The following is a 21,067-nucleotide window of genomic DNA, read 5'->3' on the forward strand; positions in this document are numbered from 1 at the left end:
CCGTTCACAAATCAATCAAGGTTTCCACAACGCCTGGTACTTTAAAGTTAGTCGCTTCATCATTTCGTACAAGTGAAATTACTGTCAACTAGCAGACAGGTCATGTAGCCTTTGGTGAAAAGTTTAGCAAAAATGCCTCATCTGGTCTTGACGGTTGAAATGAAGCAACAATTCATATAAAAAACAAAAATAAATTATATTAATTCTGTCAGAGTGAAGGGATTTATGTTTCCTCACTTCAAATAAATTTAGATACATTTGTTTCACATAAATTTCTAAAACAGCCATTTTGTAAACAGAAATGTATATAAAGTGGCTTTACAGGTAGCCTCGTGCAAGCTGTTCCTCCAAACAGACAGCATGTCACTAAATGTAGCCATAAAAGTGTTATGATATGTTAGAAATAATGACAAAATACGAAAAAACAAGACTTTAAACTTTAGAAAACGTATAGAAAGTCAGATTTAGAAATCAATGTATCAAAAATATTAAATAACTTTGCACGTATAAAGACTGTGCGCTATAACATTCCCAAATGAGCTTAAAGTGCGTCTGTTAACTTGTTTATATTAACTTTAGCTAATTCAAGTAATTTTTTAATGTAATCTGACATGAATATGGCAGTTCTACAGCCTATCCCTAAAGGCGTATTGTATTTAATGAATATGTTAATCTAGAATTTATTATAACATTGTCCTGATAGAGTTTATTATTTAATGCGTGTGATAACACAGATGATGATGAATCCAGGGGTGTCTGCATGAGGGGTGAGGCAGTGACGGCAGAAGCGCACAGAGTGACAAACAACGTTAAGGTGTGCAGCCGCTCTAACGGTGAAATGAAGTGTGTGTGTGTTCCGTAGAGTTTCTTGGACGGAGAGCAGAGGAAGAGAGTTTGCCGGGCAACAGCGGAGAAGAAAAACGGCAACACCAACCAGCACACCGGTGAGACAAAACTTTCCGTTTGTATTCAAGACATCTGGCTGACACGGTTTAGTGCAACAACGGAGGAAGTCAGAGATCATCAAAATCACAAGCAGGATTAGGAGATAAGATTTGAAGAACTGAGTAATCATTTCAGTGTGATAATTAAGATACAAAAAGAGAGAGGGTAAGGAAACAGTGAGAGAGTGGATTTTTAGAAGTAAAATAAGTGAGGGGGGGTTATGATTCACTGAGGAGGAACTTGTTGAAATGATGAGTTTTTTCCCGATTAAAGACTTTAGCTCTCCAGACTGCAGCAGCAGCAGGATGAGCACTAAAAGTCATGTGGTCTGTGCTGGATATGGTGTGACGTGTGTCACGCGAACGGGCATGATGTGCTATTGACTGCTGGACCAAAGATTGACCAGTTAGGAGATTTCTATCGCCTCACCATGGGACCTCTTCATTAGAGATACGATTGTCAGTTACACCCACTCTCAGTATCACATCACTCGACACTGTTGCCTCAAACCACACACACTGACTCTCTCTCTCTCTCTCTCTCTCTCTCTCTCTCTCTCTCTCTCTCTCTCTCTCTCTCTCTCTCACACACACACACACACACGCGCACACACACTTGTCCTGTTTCTGCAGCTTTCTTCTCATAACTTACCTGTAGACCCCTCAAAAAGCTCCAATAGAGTCCAGAGGTTTGTTAAGTCAGTGTGCAAAACATTAAATGTTTAAAATTAATATTTCAAATTATTATTACTATTAAAATAGTAATAATTACTCAGTATTTATTAGGCGTAATTTGATATAGGCCTATGTGCAGAACTCAAATGCATATTTTCAAAAAAGAAGTTGCAAATAAATATCAGTATCTAAAGTCCCAGCAAGGAGCTACATTAAATCTCAGCTGTATAAAAATAAAATATAACCACTAGCTGATCACATCACAGGTTCACACTTTTATTTAAGCTCAAGACCAATTCATCTATATTTTCCCGCTGCACAGGCCTATTGGCTATGGAGCTATTTCATCCAAGTCGTGGCGGTTCACAAGGAATTATTAGTGTAATTATGAAGTTAGTTTATCACTAGAGAAGAGGAGTCCTGTAAGAAGAGCCTGATCCCTGTTTCCGTGTTGTGTTCTGTCTGTGTTTAATAAATTGACTTGGGTTTCGCCCGAAGCGCAGTTCAGAGAGTATTACGGCATTAAGCTGACTGATGGTAATCGTCAGGGGACCGGGGCTCGCCTGAAATGGATAGTGAGAAAAACAAGGAAGCGATTTACCCTTATATAGCCTACATATACAGCTCATAGGAGAAAATCACACAACTCCACTAAGAATGAAGTTTTATTCCCACAAATAAAACATTATTATAATAATAATAATAATAATAATAATAATAATAATAATAATAATAATAATAATAATGTAATTACAACATCATATAATATAACCTTGTAATTAATCTACCATTAAATCATTTTATGGCTGTGTTTTAATTTGCTGACTTTGATGCAGACAGCTCATCAGAACCGGAGAAATCTCGCCCGATGAGTGAACATATGACCTGTAAACACAGTTTGACAGGCGCTCATTTTTGAAACCGATTTCAGATTTAAAAAAAAACATTATCATCTCCGTCCATCTAACACACACAAACCTCAATGCCTCGTAAGTGAGCCCAAAGTACACAGGAGGCTCTCCCACTGGTGAAAGAGGTGCAGCAATTACACTCACAGTGGTCACACTATTCTCCACTCAGGTTATGTGTCGTCTAATTTTTTTTTTTTTTAACGTTTCATATCAAAGGGCATTCAGAGTGTAAAGTGACTTTACGGACTGGAAATACTCAAATATAGACGTGTGGCTATATTTTTATTAAATCTTCGGTAAAGTCCTTCACTTCAGCTTTCACTGTTGGCAACTGTTGCCTCCCTGTAGACTGCTGCCGCGTGTCTCTGCTGTCAGCGGTGGTTACATGAAGGCCCAGTGCATTCCTGACTGACTCTGTCCTTAGTCATTTAGATTATTTTGGTGGATGATGGGCGCAGATGTAACCAAAATAAGGGTCCCAGAGGAGCTCCAGATGGGGGCTGTAAAGGGTCTCATGAGATGCTATTCTGATAAGATGATATGATACGCTGTATGAGCACGGCTGTGGATAACAGGTAGCCTAGTTATATGTGTATTTATGACAAGTATCCAGCTTTATTTATAATCACTGGCAACCATAAAATCAGCACAGATGGAATACAATCTTGTTAAACATGGGATCTTTTTTTGGCATCTTTGACTTTAAAAGTTTGAGATAATCGCTCTGAAAAAACAATCAACACCTGCTCACTCTTTACAGCCCCAAGATAAGCTTAAATAGCCTACTTATTAAACTAGAATGCATCTGATAAGAAAGTTAAATGATCGTGGAAGTGGGTTGATACTGCAGCAGTGATGATATCAGAACAAATGCAAGAGTAGAGCAATAACGTATAAATGTGGATCCAAATGCAAAGCATCTTTCCTTGCATTGGGGCTGTTCACGGTCAGAGCCGGGCGTGCGCACCGGCAGTGACGGGGCAAATCGGGGTCCCGTGTCTGGCCCTTGACACTGTTTGTAAACCACTTGTTTCCACAGATCAGTTTGATCAGAGGACTCCGGCTCTGAAACGGTAATTATTACGGCCGCTGATGAATGGAGATCGCGTTTCCCCTAATAGCCAACCCCCTATTTTCACAACCTCCCAACGCTCACCCCGACCGCTCTCCACCACGACCTGCACTAATTGAGCTGATTATTGCAAGATGTGTGTTTTGGTGTGTGCTGCGAAGCCTAGTGTTTGGGCGGGGGTAGGCCTATATAGGATAAGATGAGGACGTGGTTTTATCCTGTAAGACACGCACTGACCTGAGACCAGCGCAACAAGGAGTTGATGAGTAACATTCTTTCGGACAGACAACCAAATGTTGGGCAGAGAGAGAGAGAAATTATTAAAGCCAGAACATCTGTGTCTATACTGGTTAAGGGGTATGCGAATGAGGGCCTATCCAATAATTGGTTGTTTACATCTATCTCGTTACCCCAGAGGCCAGGGCTATCCTACAGAGCAAGAAGGAGATTTCAATAAACCGCACAGGCGAGTTGCAGGGAGGGGCGGGGATGTAGGGGCGGGGCTGAGGTGTGTGTGTGTGTGTGTGTGTGGGGGGGGGGGGGGTCTTGTCTTCATTTCCAGAAGGCTCTGACCGGTCGGCAGGTTCATCAGATTGGACGGTTCACATTTCAGGCGCACTCGAGAATATATAGGCCTGCGAAAAACGCAGCGATTTCACAGGCAGTTAAAAGGTGAGTCAGGCATCACCTTCAGTTGATGATCTTCACAGGGAAAAAACTCAAGCATGAAGAAAATCAGGCATAAGACAGTCATTTATATATTGTTTCGCAACCTTTATAAACTGAATATGAACTTAGTATGAATTAACTATAAACATATTACTGAATCATCTTAATTCAAGATTTGCTGATTTGATGCCCACAGACTCATGAGATTTTCTTCTGTTTTTTCATTAATTATTACTTTAAAAGGCAAAAAAAAAACATATTAACAAAAAAAGTAATCTTGTTCAAGGTGGAAAAGCTTCTGAAAAGAATATTCTGACTATATAACAAACCCTGAAACCCTTCTAATTAAATGAATTTATTTGTACCTGGAACATTTAGATAATAAAAAGGCTACATTGGACAGAAATATAAATGGATATATCAATCTGAAAGTGGCAGGTAAGATCCATTTTCATTCCACATAATTACAATCAGAGCATTTTCTGGAGTAAAGAGAACAAATTAAAATGCCTCAACTGGCAAACAAGCCTTACCTAAGCAACACCCCACTGCCCACTCACCACCATCATCACACTAGTGGAACAAACTTACACCCAAATTGCAGCTGGCCTGAGCACTGGAGCAAACAGCAACAAGTGTCTGTTTTTCTAAAAGTCTGGTTATTGGAGCTGATGAGTAGCTGTGTGTGTGTGTGTGTGTGTGTGTGTGTGTGTGTGAGAGAGAGAGGGAGAGAGAGCGTGCTGCATGCTGTTGCTGAGGTTAATTTATTCGATCAATCACTCCATTTGATTTCTGTTTATTTTCAGGAGTCGCACGGTCATTTCAGCCGCACACTGAGCCCTTTATGCACTGCCAAGGCGTTTCCCCTCAACCACTAAGACTGTATAGCATGCATTCGGCTATAATTTGGAGAGGAGAAGGGTTCCAGCACTTCTCAGATATTTCACGGTTCCTAACCTTTATGGTGAAATCTCCTCAGATCTGTCTCTCGTCAAACCGGCAGTTTTCAGACATGCAGGTATATGAGCTTCACACATACACTGATTTATGTCAACGCTGTGAGCTTGTTTTAAATGACTGCAAACACACTCCAATGTGGAATTATGTATTATCTTCTACTTTTTGGCAAATGGTGCACAGGATAAAGTGGCCAGCCATTCCATGCATACATGCATTTTCTTTTGTGCAGACTTACAGTTTGTATGCTTTTACTGTGAAGTTTAGCTTTTGCCAAAAACCAGTTAGATCTGCAAAAAAAGCAACTAACTAATAAAGTTTTATGGATGTGCAGTTGAGACACATGCAAATAGGTGTAATGTTGCTCCTATCTAGAGCTTAACCTGCTCCTTTGGAGTATTTTGATACGGCAAGCAACTAAGAAACCACCATGGGACCAATACGTAGGATCAGATAAACATCGGCCTGCTCTGCATCACAGTAGACAGAAGGCTGGGACATATAATTGGATCACAATAACCAATTGCTTATGATTATGTAACATTTGGAATAGCAAATAAATGCCTCTTTTGGCCAGAAACATGAGGGAAGAGTTTGCCCCACCTCTAAAACAAATAAAAAGAGGACTCGACTATGATACCACAATGTTATTTCAGTGTAAATGAGGCCAGAGCTGGGATCAGAACTTATTTTGGGAATGGATGTTACTAAAACAGTGAAAGAAGCACAGAGACACATAACAACATGTCAAATTACCCACGGAGCGCTCTGCAGTTGAAGTGCAGCTTTTATAGTATATCCACTTGTTAAGTTATTTACTCTCAGAAAGCATGGCTCGGATTGGCCAAGTTTCTATTTTTATTCAAGAAAATGTGTGAATTCTTGAATTGAGTATTCTCTTCAAGTCAAACCTTTAGTATCCTGTGTGAATCTTACAGTGTAGTATTCCTTTACATACAACCCAAGCTTTCAACTTATAGCAAAAGTCTGCAGCATCGCTTAATGTTTTTCCCTCATGCAACATTCTTCCTTTTTTACAGTGCTGGAACTCGTATGTCAGGAAAGAATTTATTAAAAGCGACTCGCAGTAATTAGCAATGTGCTAATGCTTGAATTTGTATCCATTCCTGTATGCAGGGTTTTTACAACTCTTGGTGGTTTCACTTGAAACACAGGCTTGACCCTGTGTCACTGGCCATATGGGCAGTAAATAGTTCCATGATAGAGTCAGCGGTTGTAGTGATACTGTACCGGAGAGAAACGTCTTATTATATATCATACTACATGGTGTTTTTATGCTATGAAGATGATTGACAATGAAGTTTTGGTAATGTGATTGGTGCTTTGTTTTACTGTGTCCTGATACACTGGCTTGAAGTGATTTTTTTATTTGAGCATGTTGACATACAGTATATACATATACATGGGCACATACAGTATATACATAAAGGTTGTAATATGCTCATTTTTAAATGTAAACATATATATTAAAAATAACTGATAACTAACAGAGAGACAAAACAAAAAAACAACCAAACACAATTCGTCTCCTAAGCTATCATCTCTAATCCCTTATCTATCTCGAGTCTGCCATGTTTAACCACCATGTTTCTACAGTAGCCCAGTATGGACAAACAGTAGCTCTAATCCGGGCCTTTTTCAAAGCCACTGTAGCTTCTATGCAACTACAATGCTAGGTGCCACTAAATCCTACACACTTAAAATGCAGTTCCAGAGGTCATTTGATGTTATCAATAAACAAGACTGAGTCTATAGTCAAGCTAGCAGCTCTGTAAGGCTGTAGTTAGGTACAGAGGTGCTTTGAGCTAAAAGCTAAAGCTAGAATGGCAATGGCCTTCAATGATAGCATGCTCATATTTAGCAGGTTCAATGTTATATGCTCATTATCTTAGTTTAGCATGTTAACATAATTGGCACTATACACAAAGAACACTTGAGGCTGATGGGAATTAATAAACATCCTCTGGGGACCACGAATGCCTGTAAAAATTCTATAGCAATCCATCTAAGAGTTGTTGAAATATTTAAGCCTGCAACAAAGTGGTGAACCAGCTGATTGACAGACCAACATTGCCATCCCTAGAGCTGTACCGCTAGCATGGCTAGTAATAAAAATAAAAAACATGAAAAGATTATCTCAGGCAGATGATCCTTGTTTCCAAAGAACATAAGTAACTTTGATTGGGTGACTGATTGATGCTGTCATCACAGCACAGACCACCACAAAACTGATCAGTGCTTATTGGTGTTGCTCCATTGTCTTTACAGCGCAACTCTTACTTTTATCTTCTCACAGTTTTTATGAGCAAATGTATTAGTAATTTAAGCTCTGCAATCCCCATTTCCCCTATGAAGTCTCCAAGAAATCCCATTAATAATGTGTCTACTTTCATCGTCTAAATGACTTCTCTCTCATTAAATCAAACCATCCATCAAACTTTCTTCTGTATTCTGCACATTATTGGGCATAATGTGAGATATTATGAAGATGAAGGCAAGTGTTTGCTTTGTAAATAGAAGTGTGGCACGGCGCATTGCTCATTTGTTTTTATATGGAAGAATTGGATTTCATGATTGCTTTTTAATTCTGCCTGCAGGGTATATTAAACGCCTGCAAACCTCTGAACACTTTGTCCAGGAAACTAACAATTATAGTCAATCTGAGCATATGGCAACCACAACTATTTGGGAGAAAAGATGGGGCTCAGGCTGAGGAACTGCCTCATGCATCATTACACTTTACTAAGGTTTAGTTTCTCCATATAGCGTAGCTGTTTATGCCAGTGACTCAACATATGCCCTTTTAAACTTTTCTCCTAAAGCCAGAGTACAGTAACACTTTCTATTTACAGCAAAGATTTGGACATACAGAAATTATTCAAAAAATATTCAAAACAGTGTCTCTTCAATAAGTTCAAATCTGTAAATAAATGGGCAGAGCAGCCCAGTAGGTTGCAAGTTATTATTTACAACTTTATCCACCTTCTCATGGAGGATCTCAAAGGAATCTCTAGCCAGCAGCAGACAGTACTTCCTTAAGCACAACCCTGTCTCCTAAAGATTATGTTCGACTAATTTTCAATAGCAAATACATTTAGAAACATTACCAGCAGCTTTATTTATGTGGAACACATCTACATCTTTCTTTCCCTACAATATCCACTCATGGCTACTCAAAACACTTTTTGTTGAGGTTAGGGAAAGATCGTTGTCTTGGTCAACACTGACGCACCGGTGTATGAGACAGGACACGTTGACCTTGATATCTTGATATGCAAAGCTGCAGTCTTCCCCTGTGTTTTAGTAGCATAAACCAAACACCATGTGGGACATGAACTCATGTCTTTGGTGTCAAGGTCCTGTGCTTTGAAGGCAAAAACATCCATCCTGACCTCCTCCCCTCGACTTCTATACAGTAGCTACAACACGCTATACTTCCTGAATTGGAAAAGACATTGCCAGTAAACGTAATTCAGACAGCGGAGTAGGAGCTTAACTCTTTAGGTCCTCTCAGATCCTAAGCCAAAAACTTGTAGTGATTACTCAACCGTGATGACCATAGGTGAGGGGTGGAAGAAGGACTCTCTGAAACAAACTCTTGTTTTGTGGGTCAGCTCTCTTTACCACAATGGACCAATACAATATGTGCACATTACAGTTGCCACTGTAGCAAAGGTTCTGTTTTTATTAAATGCAAGACGAGGACCATATCTATTCCACACAGTTGTGTAAACTCAAAGCTGTTGATCGCTGTGAAGCTTGATTTGGAAGTGCCATGTTGATTATGTGTGTGTGCCTGTGATTTTCACCAACCTTTTGTATCAAAGCAGTGGTTCCCAACTTTTTTCCTGAAAGGACCCCTTTTCTATCATTGATTAAACTGACGACCTCTGAGCTATGGGGCGCCCCTGTATCATGTATTTTTAATAGTCATACATACTATCTAAGCAGACAATTTCATTTAATTTTCTTCACAGAAATGGATGAAATTCTGAGATATAGGCCTGCAGCATATATTTTGGAGGTTTTAAAATCAAGAAGGCATTGTGACCCTTTGGTGAGCCCTAGTGGGGACCCGGAACCCCAGGTTGGGAACCACTGTATCAAAGCATATGCACCAGTTTTCTTAGTATAGTATATTTTTTAATTTTCATAATTATAAAAAATAAGTTAAAAAACAGGTCAAATAAACCTGCATAGAATTTCCATCAATGCATCTGCAAGGATTTGTGCTTACCTTCCCAGAGTATAGTGATTTAATCTGAGGGGCCTTTCAGACCACCAAGAAAAAGTTCGAGACAAGCTGATAATGATATAGAACATGAGCTACGACAGACCCAAAGCTTTTTGTACCAGCTCTGGGGGTCATCTCTAGTGAAGACGTGCCTGTCGGCGTGCAGGGGGATGATGAGCTTTCACACAAGCAGAAAGAGGGGATTACTGTCAATTGCTCCCAAATTGCAAGAATACCCGCTGCTGGGCCACCCACACATGTGCTGAGAGACAAGTGATAAATTGCTGCACATGTCCATTCCATAGTGGCAACTCTTAGCACACTGCCCACAACGATTGCCATTCTTTTACGCTGTGTGACATGTGGAAACAAGTGGAACAGCTTTCAGTGTAAGAGGCATTGAAAATCTAAAATGTTTAGTAGGATATGGAGGTTCAAAATAGAGAGAGCTGTTTCAGTAGCTTCATATGTGTTATCAGGCTAAATATTTTTGTAAACATGGTATCTCTATCCATCTCTGAATCAGTAGCTTTTAAGGAGCTAATAAAAACAAGATGAATTCTCCATGTTAAAATGTTCGACATTTCACAAATCAAATCTGATCTCACAATCTTTATCTTCTGTTTTGTAACATTTTACTATCTAACGCATTAGCTTTAGGTACAGTCTTAATCATTAATATCATAATAATTCTTAATAATTTATCATATACTTCCACCTTATAATTCCTAGTTTAAAGGCTTAAACAAGATTACTGTAAAAACTATTACATTCGTATCAACATCACAGTGCTCTATCATACTGAACAGTAATGTATTCGGATTCCACCACACGGGATTTTTTTAGCCACTCAAAATGAATACAGCATATCATATTTTGAAACTAAAACCTTCAATGTGTTCTCATGTAGGAATACATGGTAATTAGTTTTGATCATATCATTCCTCTGCTTAAGAGCCAAGCAGATGGCTAATCCAGTCTCAGTATCTAATCAGAGCAGTCATTCTAATGACAGTATAATTTCATAAGAGGCCTTTGTCTCAGAATATTCAGGAGCAGCATGGGGGAGATCGGAGATATTTATCATCAGCACAGATTGGAAACAGGCCGCAATAAATGACACATTTGCTTCCTGCCTGTGTTAGAGGAATGGCAGAATGCAGTGAATGTGGTACAGTGTGTGTGTGTGTGTGTGTGTGTGTGTGTGTGTGTGTGTGTGTGTGTGTGTGTGTGTGTGTGTGTGTGATGTGTATGTTTGTATGTGTGTGTGTGTGTGTGTGGGGGGGGCAAGAATGACATGGTTCAAGTGTGTGGGCGGACAGCAGCTGCAGGGTTCTCCATGTGCCTTTCTGAATATGTGTATGCCCATGCGTATAGTGTGTGTGTGTGTGTGTGTGTGTGTGTGTGTGTGTGTGTGTGAACATACAGGGTAAAGTGTGTGTGTGTGTGTGTGTGTGTGTGTGTGTGTGTGTGTGTGTGTGTGTGTGTGTGTTGTATCTTCAGTAGTGAGAGCATCAGTGTTCAGTCAAGTTAACAGATGAGGCATTAATGTAGAATTTACACCTTCAGGTCAGGGCACCAAAAACCTAATGAGCGCTTACAATGCAGCTTGTGGCTCAAAAGTGTGTGGGTGTGTGTGTGTCTGTGTGTGTGTGTGTGTGTGTGTGTGTGTATGTAGTCTTACAGTTGTGTTGGCTCACACAGAACTCTTTACTGTCATGATCATCACTATCTCTAATTTCACTCTAAGTCCAGTCATGTTTCTGTGTGTGCACCACATGGAGACACCAACCAGTGAAAAGACATATTATTTACAGCACTGCGGGAAGTCGCAGCCCAACTTAGACAGACAAAAAATATATAGACACACGAGGGCAGGATCTTCTTTTAGCCAACTTAAAGCACAGAGCCGTTTATCAAGTTGGATCTCAGCTCGCTGTTTCCTGCAAACTGCATGTAGCCTGATGTTGCACATCTACCTTGGGAAGGCCTGTCCTGGGATCAGGAAGTGAATATCACACATAAATGAACACAGATACATGGTGGATCTTTCCCTGACCTCCTCGCTTGCTCTCACAGGTATTCGTTCAGTTAAAATTCATTCACCTACACACACACACACACACACACAGAGGCAGGTCCTATCTTTGTATTAGGTTGACGGAGGGGGGCAGGCAGTGTTATAGCTGCCAAAGTTATATTTACATCAGCCAGTGTAATATTATCAATAAAAGCCAAGAGGACAGCAGCTCGCCATAACTCACGACAGGCAGGGAGCACCACAGCTGTTCAGAGTTCTTCTTCCTCTGAAGCAACGGGGGAGACAAAGAAACATGTTAGAGCAGGGACAAAGAAAGAGGGCCAGTGGGGAAGGAAAAAAGGCAAGTAGAAAAAAAAGAGGACAGATAAAGACACAACAAAGGGAGGTGGGTGACACTAATTCAAGACAGATATCCAACATAAAGCTATTTTACCAGGCTGGGAAATAATCATATATTATTCATGAGGGCTGTAACTTATTTTTATCTTCAATTCAGTTTTCAATAGTCTGTTGACAATTCAGTTGATCATGACCAACTTATTGTTTAGTTTATAAAAGTTAGAAAAAGAAAATGCCGATCACAATCTTTAAATGTCTTGTTTTGTCTAGCCAACAGTCCAAAACCTGAAAATATTACATTCAAAATTATATATAACTGAGAAAAACAGGAAATCCTCACAATGGAGAAGCCAGAACCAGAGAATGATTGGGTTTTTGCTTGATAAATGATTAAGGGTCGAGATAGTAGCCGATTAATTTTCTGTTGATTGACTAATCAATTAACTGCCTATCGCTTGAAGTCTTATTTTCATCGACATCTGGTGGAATGCTGTCATATATTGTATTATTACCTAAAGTCTCTTGTACAAATTAATGATTTCAAGCTAATTGTAACTAGGAAGTAATAATCAGATGTATTAAGGATTTTTGTATTATTTAACAAAAAACACTCCACTGAACATCAGATCAGTTTGATCGCTCTATATGGGATTTTGCATACATTTGCCATATTATAATACACTGAATATCTATCATGATATTGATTTCTCCTATATTGCCCAACCTTACGTCCAATTTAATAGATTTTCAAACATACTTCAATATGAGCTCTACTTTCTCGCATACCAGTAATCATGTCTTTTTTTTTTCCTTCCTCTTTTTCTTTTTTGGTGAAATTAGGTGTCACGTCTCATTTTGGAAAGATGCTCTTCAAATACTTCATCACCGGCCCTCTCAGTTTCACTGCAGACGCTGGCTGACCTCATTGAGTGACCTCACCAATCACAGATCAAAGTCATCGGGTTTCTGGCTGGTCAGGTTAATCAGAGGACCACCCTGAAGAACCAATCAGGTAACATCTTACTTGACTTATAGGAATTAGGCTGCTTTTGACAAGCAACTATGTATGTTTCCTCTTGTGATGCACTGATACATGTTTGAGGTTCTCCTGTTTTCTCTGAGCATGTCAGTGAGTCTGTTTTGGGGTATTCAATACTTTGATTTAAATTACATCAGTCATTAGTCATTTTGATTTGTTTAATTTGGGCTTTGAAGGATATGGGAATGCACGCAAAACAATAGTGAATGAGTCAACGGTAAGGGAAGGAAAATAATTAAGAGATTCTTACATAAAGTAATAAACTCTTGAGCCTCAAATTGAAACTTCATATATTGTCCATAGTTTCTATTTTTCATATTTAGATTACTAAATACAAATCTAGCATTTGAAATTAATGTTTGAGCCTGAACAGTGTGTGTGGAGTGTTCCTGTATATGTCCATACATATGTGTGTGTGTGTGTGTGTGTTGCTAAGAATGGAGTGCTTGTATCACTTGCCCCTTTTTGAGGGGAAGTGACATGAGATACTTAAAGACCAAAATTGCCTCACTTAGCCAAACAAACTAGCTCTCCTGACATACACACTCATCAACACACACAGATACACACAGACACACACACACACACACAGACACACACACACACACACACACACACACACACACACACACACACACACACACACACACACACACACACACACGCATGTCTAGAGCTCTCTAATGGCCAATAAACTCAGGATGTTCATTCCTCCTCTCAGGCTCACAAAAACCAGCGAAATTATTGAGAGTAAACGGATTCCACTGTAGCTCTGCCTAATGACCACACACACACACATACACACACACTCACAGTTTGAGGGTCAGTGAAGGCTGAAGCAGATAGGATGTACATAATAACCCTTACATGGTTTTTATAAGCCTTCAGTTCTTTTGAAACGACAACGGCTGGGAGAGAACCCAGGCCTGCATATAAAAATACTGAGCTTTCTGGAGCAAGACTTTGAAGTTTTTTTCTGCTTGATCTCAACTGAAGAGACACTCAGCCACTATGTGTCCATGCAAACAGAAAGACTTATTACTAGTGAATAAGAATATGCATGTAGGTTGCACTTTTTACCTAAGATTAGTGTGAAAAGGTTAAACACGTAAAGAGATGGATATAAATTCAGATTACTGCAGAAAATCTGTCTAATATGCAAATAACGGCTTGAAGATGAAACCCTTAAGTCTGCAAGAATTAAAAAAATATAATATCTGATTGAATAAAAAGGATTTGTATCATGTAACAGAGGATCTAAAAAGGAATCCCCAGCCCTAAGATAACACATCCTACCGTACTCATGTACATAAATAGCCATATAAACTTTAAACAGAGGTAGTACAAATTACATCCGAGAAGTCTTGATGAAGAGGACCATACATTGCTCCCAAAAATTTACAAGGCATTTCCTTCCTTGTCTTGATACTCCCATTTGACCCATTTACAAATTATTGTCCTGTCTCAGCTGGTAAATTCACTTTCCCTCCAAAGGACAATTTTTGTTCTAATCCCTCTACAAATGTAAAGAATTCTGTCGTTTTATTGGGATGGCTAAAGGGGGGAATGGGCCATGTACAGTGCAACTGTGTGTGTGTGTGTGAGAGAGAGAGAGAGAGAGAGAGAGTGAGAGAGAGAGAAAAAAACTTCTAATGGTTTCTTTCGGGACCATATGTCCTTTGCGTCAGCACAGCAGTAGTACAGCCTCTACAGTTACAGTCAGGTTCGGTGTGAAAGACAGACATGTTGTATAATAGAAGGTGGGAGGTGGAAGGTGGAGGGCATTAAGTTGTGTGCGTGTGTGTGTGTGTGTGTGTGTGTGAGTGCGCAGAGCGTTTTTGAAAAAGCAGATCTCTCCGTATTGCCTTACCGTCAATAAATCTAGGCGCTCGCTATAGTGCTGACATAAATTAGCCTGCACCCCTAACCCACCTACCTATCTAAAAGCAAACCACCACCTCAACCTTTTCTTAAACATACACACACACACACACACACACACACACACACACACACACACACACACACACACACACACACACACACACACACACACACACAAAGTTGACACACGTCCTACTACACTTTTACATCAATAAGTATCATGCTCTCTACTTTGCACACAGGCACATGCAAACGTGCACTTACAAGCAAACACATGCATCCATGCACACTTTGCACACACACACTCACACTCCGCAGCACAGACACCCACAGAGTTTTGGGTAATTAGTAGTCTTTCTTGGTGGTGAGTGCGTTTCCTCCTCAGGGTCACTGATAGCAAAACGCCTGTTAAACTTTATATTCCCTGATGGGGCGGAAAAGAGAGCGAAACAGAAGGAGAGTACACTCTCATTAACACAGTGCTCTGTGTGTGTGTGTGTACACCTGGAGTTTAACGTTTGTGTGTGCGTGAGTGTGTGTGTGTAGCTGTCTGGGTGGTGTTTCCATGAGCAGGCCAAGTCTTGTGAAGGTGAAAGGATACTCTTTAACCTCAATTTAGACCGAGCCTTAAAACTCCACACTGTATTCGTCAGGAGAGGAGAGACGATGTGTGTGTTTGATACCCTGTATTGTCTCACAGATGGTTCCTTTCTTCAACAATCTGGCAAATGAAAGAATGGCTGGAAGGTGCTTGTCAGCTAGATAACCCTGATCTCATATTGTGACACAATATGGAAACATTGTGAAATTATAAACTGGTTAAAACACTTAACGACACTCAGATGAGATGACTTTAAACAAACAAAGAACTGAAACGATTAATTGATTAGTTGCGCAAAAGAAGTCTGTTTCAAAGCAAAAAATGCCAGACATTTTCTAGTTCCAGCTTTTCAAATGAGTATTTTCCTATTTTCCTGTTTTTATTTGCCTTATGTGATATTAAAATGATTATGTTTGAGAGTGTTGGTCGGACAAAACAAATTATATTTGGACATCACAGTTGGCTACAAAATATTTAAATTGGTGAAGTAACATTTTCTTGTATGTGATAAGGAGTCGCAGAACTGAAATTATTCTGTACTGTTCAACAGCACTTAAGCAGCTATTGGGCATTTATTTAGTAATTACCAGCAGAATGTTTAAATATGTCTAGTAGTGACATTGAAATTATTAAGAGTTTTAATGACTCATAAAATAATTTGTTTGTGTATAATGTGTAAAAGTATAATAATACAACTGACTGAAACACAAAATACCAAAAACTCCAAAATATAAATGAATAATTCCTTCAGTATTCATGTCTGTGCACACTGGTTCACTTTATGTATGAAATAATTTTCCTGTTTACAAAAAGAGGGATGTGGGAGATTTTAATGGAGTCAGCAAAAAAAGCTGCTCCGAGGCACTTTGACGTTTTAAAACACACACACTTTGGGTGAATTAAAGAGATTCCGCAGATAGCCCTGAAAGCTTATCCTGTGCACCTCAGCAAATTCTAAAGCCCTTTTTCTTATGTGATCATTTTAGGTAATTGAATAAATTCCCAGAGCTCTGTGTGGAATTAGAAGAAGCTAGACTTTGGTCAGAGGAGAGCTTTTAAGAAACCAGGGAACATACATCAGAGGCCGAGCAGTCAATGGTAATGTAATGAACGTTTACATTTACCTGCCTCTCACCTTTCCTGTTGGTATATCCACAATCTAAGCTGCACTCGTTGAAGCACTTGTCCAGTTTGTTTTCATAAATATACTGTCTCTTTTTTTTCTCCTCATCTTTCGCCTCCTCGATCCTACCTTGAAAATGAAATATTTGGTGTTTCAGTGAGGGGGGTGGAGTGTGGTGTGTGTGTGTGTGTGTGTGTGTGTGTGTGTGTGTGTGTGTGTGTGTGAAGGGGGCCAGAGGGCTGGTTACGATGCCAGAACTAGCACTTCTGGTTGGAAAAAAGGGGTCTGAGTTTTCACCAGACGTACAGCGCAGACAGACAGGGCGAAGGAAAGGTTTTTTGAAAGTGCAGTCCAAGAGAAACAGAAAACACTCCCTCTTGACCGTGTGGTCAAAAATGGGTGTAGAGGGAGAGGCGGCATCTGGCAGGTCGCCCGGAGAGAAGGGGGAGCAAATACACCCTCCTCGGCCTGCAATGTGCCCCCTCTACTGCCAGCTGCAAGCCATGGGTGTATGGCAGGAAGAGAGAGAGAGAAACATGGAGGGAAACAGGTAGAGCCGGGAGGGAAAGACAGGCAGACAGATTAACAGGAGCATCAGTGAGAAAGACAGGCAGACGGAATCACATATAAAAGCGCCAGGGAGGAGGATACTGAGAAGCATGGAGGCATATCATGAACAAGGTCAGAAAGAAACCGCTTGGAAGAACAGGAAATGATACAGGATATATCCTCTCTCTCGCTCTGTCTCTCTCTCTCTTTCTCTCTCCCTGCACTCTCTGAGGCCTGTGCTGTTAGTGACAGCGCTGCAGAGGGAAGTTGACATTGCTGAAGTATGAATTTCACCCGTTTGTGTTTTGCGGAAAACATGGAATCGAGGCTGTCTGTATGGATCAGGGGCTGGGCCCTTGACCCCTGAATGTCCCCTCCGGAGCAGACGGTAGGGTTTTATTGGCCAGTCAGATTCAATTTATTAAACACTACACAACTCTATTCTCTGCTTTTGAGTTAGTCTTTCCAAATGTGGTTGTGATATGCATTTGGACATGGATATGAAAGGTTTTTTTTTTTTCTGTAGATACATGCCGTTTCCCTCACATCGTTTATTGATAATTAGCATGTGTGATGACCTGTAATACAGCTGCTACAAAAAGTGCACGTTTAAAGCAACGTTTCCTCAGCAGTTTTGAGATACATGTTTTAGCCACCTGTGATACTTTTCAGCTCAGAATGAAACTAAACTGTATTAAGAGAGACAAAATTGACCTAAGGTGGATTCCTCATATGTACAGACTCCTTGGAAAGCAACAGATGATGTTTGTCTCAAACAAGACAAACAGATGAATCACACATGATACATCCTTTAACAGTGCAGACTGCCAAAAAAATCAAGGTGAAATGAAAGGAAATGTGCTACTTATGCAGCTGGACTCGGGCAAGACAAGACCTCAATCTGAAACACAAACAATACGCATGTAGTACACAAGTTTACATATCTGCGTACACATGTATATTTACACACCAATACACACACAGTCACAGAACAGTAGGTAATACGATATGCTCAGCTATGGAGTGGTGGGGTAAAGTGAGACCTTCCTGTAATCAAAAGAAACAGCGTGCTACAATAAAGGCTGTTTTGAAACGGTCTGTGGCCTGAGGGATGGATCCCTCTGTTGGAATGAGGAAGAGAAAATGGACACTAAGCTGTGTGTCACAGAAAGAATAGAATAAAGTAGAACAGAGTGGCAGAGAAGTGGCAGGCTGTGCAATCTTAACAACATTGTGTTGAGTTCAGATCTATTTTCTATTCTCCCTTTGTCTTTTTTCCTTTCTCCTCTCTTCTTTTGTCTCGTTTTCTCTCCTGACATTGCAGGTTGCAGTGTGTTTGTGAGTCTCTTGGGCGACATCCATCATTCGAATGGATAGAGGCTATGCAACAGCAGCACTACAGCAAAAGGAGGGCAGGGCGTATTCCCTTTCCAAAATCCACAGAAACACCAGTCTGGAATCAATTTGCCATCATACTACTGACCCTAAAACACACACAAACACACACATTTTAATCTTTAACCCTGGTGAGACTGGCCTGTGCTATTTTTCATCCCTGTAAGTTTATGCGTTGTAATGTTGTATCAGGTCTGGGATATGGTTCTCTGCTACATCTCTGACTTCACCTGCTGCTGAAGCTCTTTACCAGAGCACTGGGAGTTAACTACTGCCATAAATAGTCAAAGGAGTGTGTGCAGCGATCTGCAGGGCAGTGCAGGGCAAAGATATATCTGACAGGAAAAGAGCAAATCTCCTCTCCATGCTACCTGCTGTAAAAAGTCACGTTTCAGCGCTTAAACCTTCAGATCAGAGAAGTTGATTTTTTTTAAAATAAAGAAATAAATAAAGAGAAAGTATGTGAGGTGTCTGCGGTACACTTAATTTGATTTGCTAGCTACTGTCTCAAAAATAGATTGCACATGGACAGAACATTTACAACATTACATAAATCAAGTCAGTTCAGAGTAGAAGAGTATCAAAATTAATTTTTCATTCGTGAAGCCACATACAGTATGTATTAAGTAGTATAATAAGGACAGTTTGACATAATTACTAGCAATGCAGAGGTGTAGATATAAAGTGAACATACTGTATACAGAGGCCTCATTGAAGAAATTTTTTTTTTTTAGAGTAGTCGATCTTTTCATTTTCATTAAGTCAGTCATTCTTATGCTTGCTCTCAATGACCGCTGAGCAAAAAAGCTTCTAGTTAGCTCCTAATTGTCAGTTAGATTTGCAGAGCAGAGTTTGATTTACAACGCTGCACTTAAATGAATTAAGTTAGGTCTCATGTAGATGTGTTTATTACATGGACGTGTGATTGAAAATGACTAAAAGTTTGGGTTATGTTCGCATACATTAGAGATATATATTTAGAACCCTTCATGATCAGAAAATGTAATCTGGATTAAAATACATTGTTTTCAGGCTCTGGCCAGTTGACAGCTAACTATGTAAAATTTGCTCTGAGGATGGAGCTATAGGAAGTGCGTCATTAAAACAAAACAAAAAATCTGGACTTCTGGTAGCACTAAAGAAAAGCAAATAAATATTAAGATTAATCCGCTGGAAACCACAAATATCCAGAGCCAATTTCATGGAAATCTGGCAATTGTTCGAGTGTTGCATGTACGACCAATCAACTAACATCGCCATCATTAGCCAGGACAATAGCAGGACAAAAAAGATTATTTTTATGAGACCAAAATGGACCTCCTATTCTTTTATCATGTCTGTTTTTTCAAGAACTATTAAACACATCTGTGGTGTGTTAATTATTAAGCAAAAATCACACTTATTTATCATAGAAGAAAATGGCAGGATTGTGCTTTAACCAGTCCAAACCAAATTTATCTATCAACCAACCAGATTTAGACTCCTGGGCTATAACACTCCAGTAAATGAACAGACAGTGTATTGTTCCTCTGTGGCTCTTTGCTGCCTCACCTCTGCCTCTGCCTGCTTAATTAAAGGTTAATTGCGTAGAATAAGTATGCACCTCCTGCAAATGGTCCACATTTCTTTTTCCATCCATGCAGAGCCGAGCTTGTGTGTTGGGTGGGTAGGATATCTGGAATTTATCAACTTGTTCAGGAAATGAGAGCCAAGCTTTACCTAACTCAATGTGTGAGCAGGTACAAAACCAACATATGGGAGCGTGTGTAGAGTGTGTTCACACACACCATCCATACACACACACACACACACACACACACACACACACACAAACACAGAAGAATTCAGTACTCCCTCCGTCATTTTTAATCAAGAATATGATCCTTCATCCCATCTGGGTTTTTTGACTTGGTGGGCTGCAGTGCGCACACAACAACACATCCGCTTATGAACACTCACACACACACGCACACACACACACCCACATGAATATGCAAACACGGATAGACAATCTGTGTGGTTACTGAAGCTGAGACCACCAACTGTATGCTGGGGGTTCGGCTTAGCCATCACAAAGAGCAGATGGTACTACTCTTGTTTTTAACAGGGGCAGCCATTGTAGTAGCCGCTCTGACACAAACACACACACAGCCAAACACACGCATACACAAGAACTATCTTGGTTTTCAAAAACAATCTGATCAGAAAAGCAATGCAGTTGGCATGTAGTGGCAGAGAATAGAAGAAGAGCTCTGATATATTTTATAGTACAATATTATAATCCCTTGTATTTAAGTTAGTCGTTTGTGTGTGTGTGTATTTGTGTGTGTCTGTTGTTCTTGTGTCTTTGTTCATCTTCAGGTTCATTTAGTCAAGTAAATCCCTGTCCTACTGTCAGAGGCCTCCTTATCACACCATGATCCCCTCCGCTCACTCACTGAATTGGCTTGTGTGTGTGTGTGTGTGTGTGTGTGTGTGTGTGTGTGTGTGTGTGTGTGTGTGTGTGTATGTACGAGGACAGAGGTCGATAAGATAACATTTGGTGGACCACCTGCCGGGAAGCTCAGTTTGCTAAATACAAAGTCTCATCTAACACATACATATAACTGTGTG

The 21,067-nt window shown here is 40.0% G+C and overlaps 1 long non-coding RNA gene across 1 annotated transcript in view; it reads left to right on the plus strand.

Moving 5' to 3' along the window:
• Positions 1-788: 788 nt before the first annotated feature.
• Positions 789-21,067, plus strand: part of LOC127351472 (uncharacterized) — a 38,018-nt gene continuing 17,739 nt past the window's right edge. The window contains exons 1-2 of the long non-coding RNA XR_007880904.1: positions 789-944; positions 12,704-12,875. This is a non-coding gene — a long non-coding RNA (uncharacterized LOC127351472). The remainder of the gene's footprint in view (positions 945-12,703; positions 12,876-21,067) is intronic.

Source organism: Dicentrarchus labrax, unplaced genomic scaffold, assembly GCF_905237075.1.
Source record: "Dicentrarchus labrax unplaced genomic scaffold, dlabrax2021, whole genome shotgun sequence".
Lineage (NCBI taxonomy): Eukaryota > Metazoa > Chordata > Actinopteri > Moronidae > Dicentrarchus > Dicentrarchus labrax.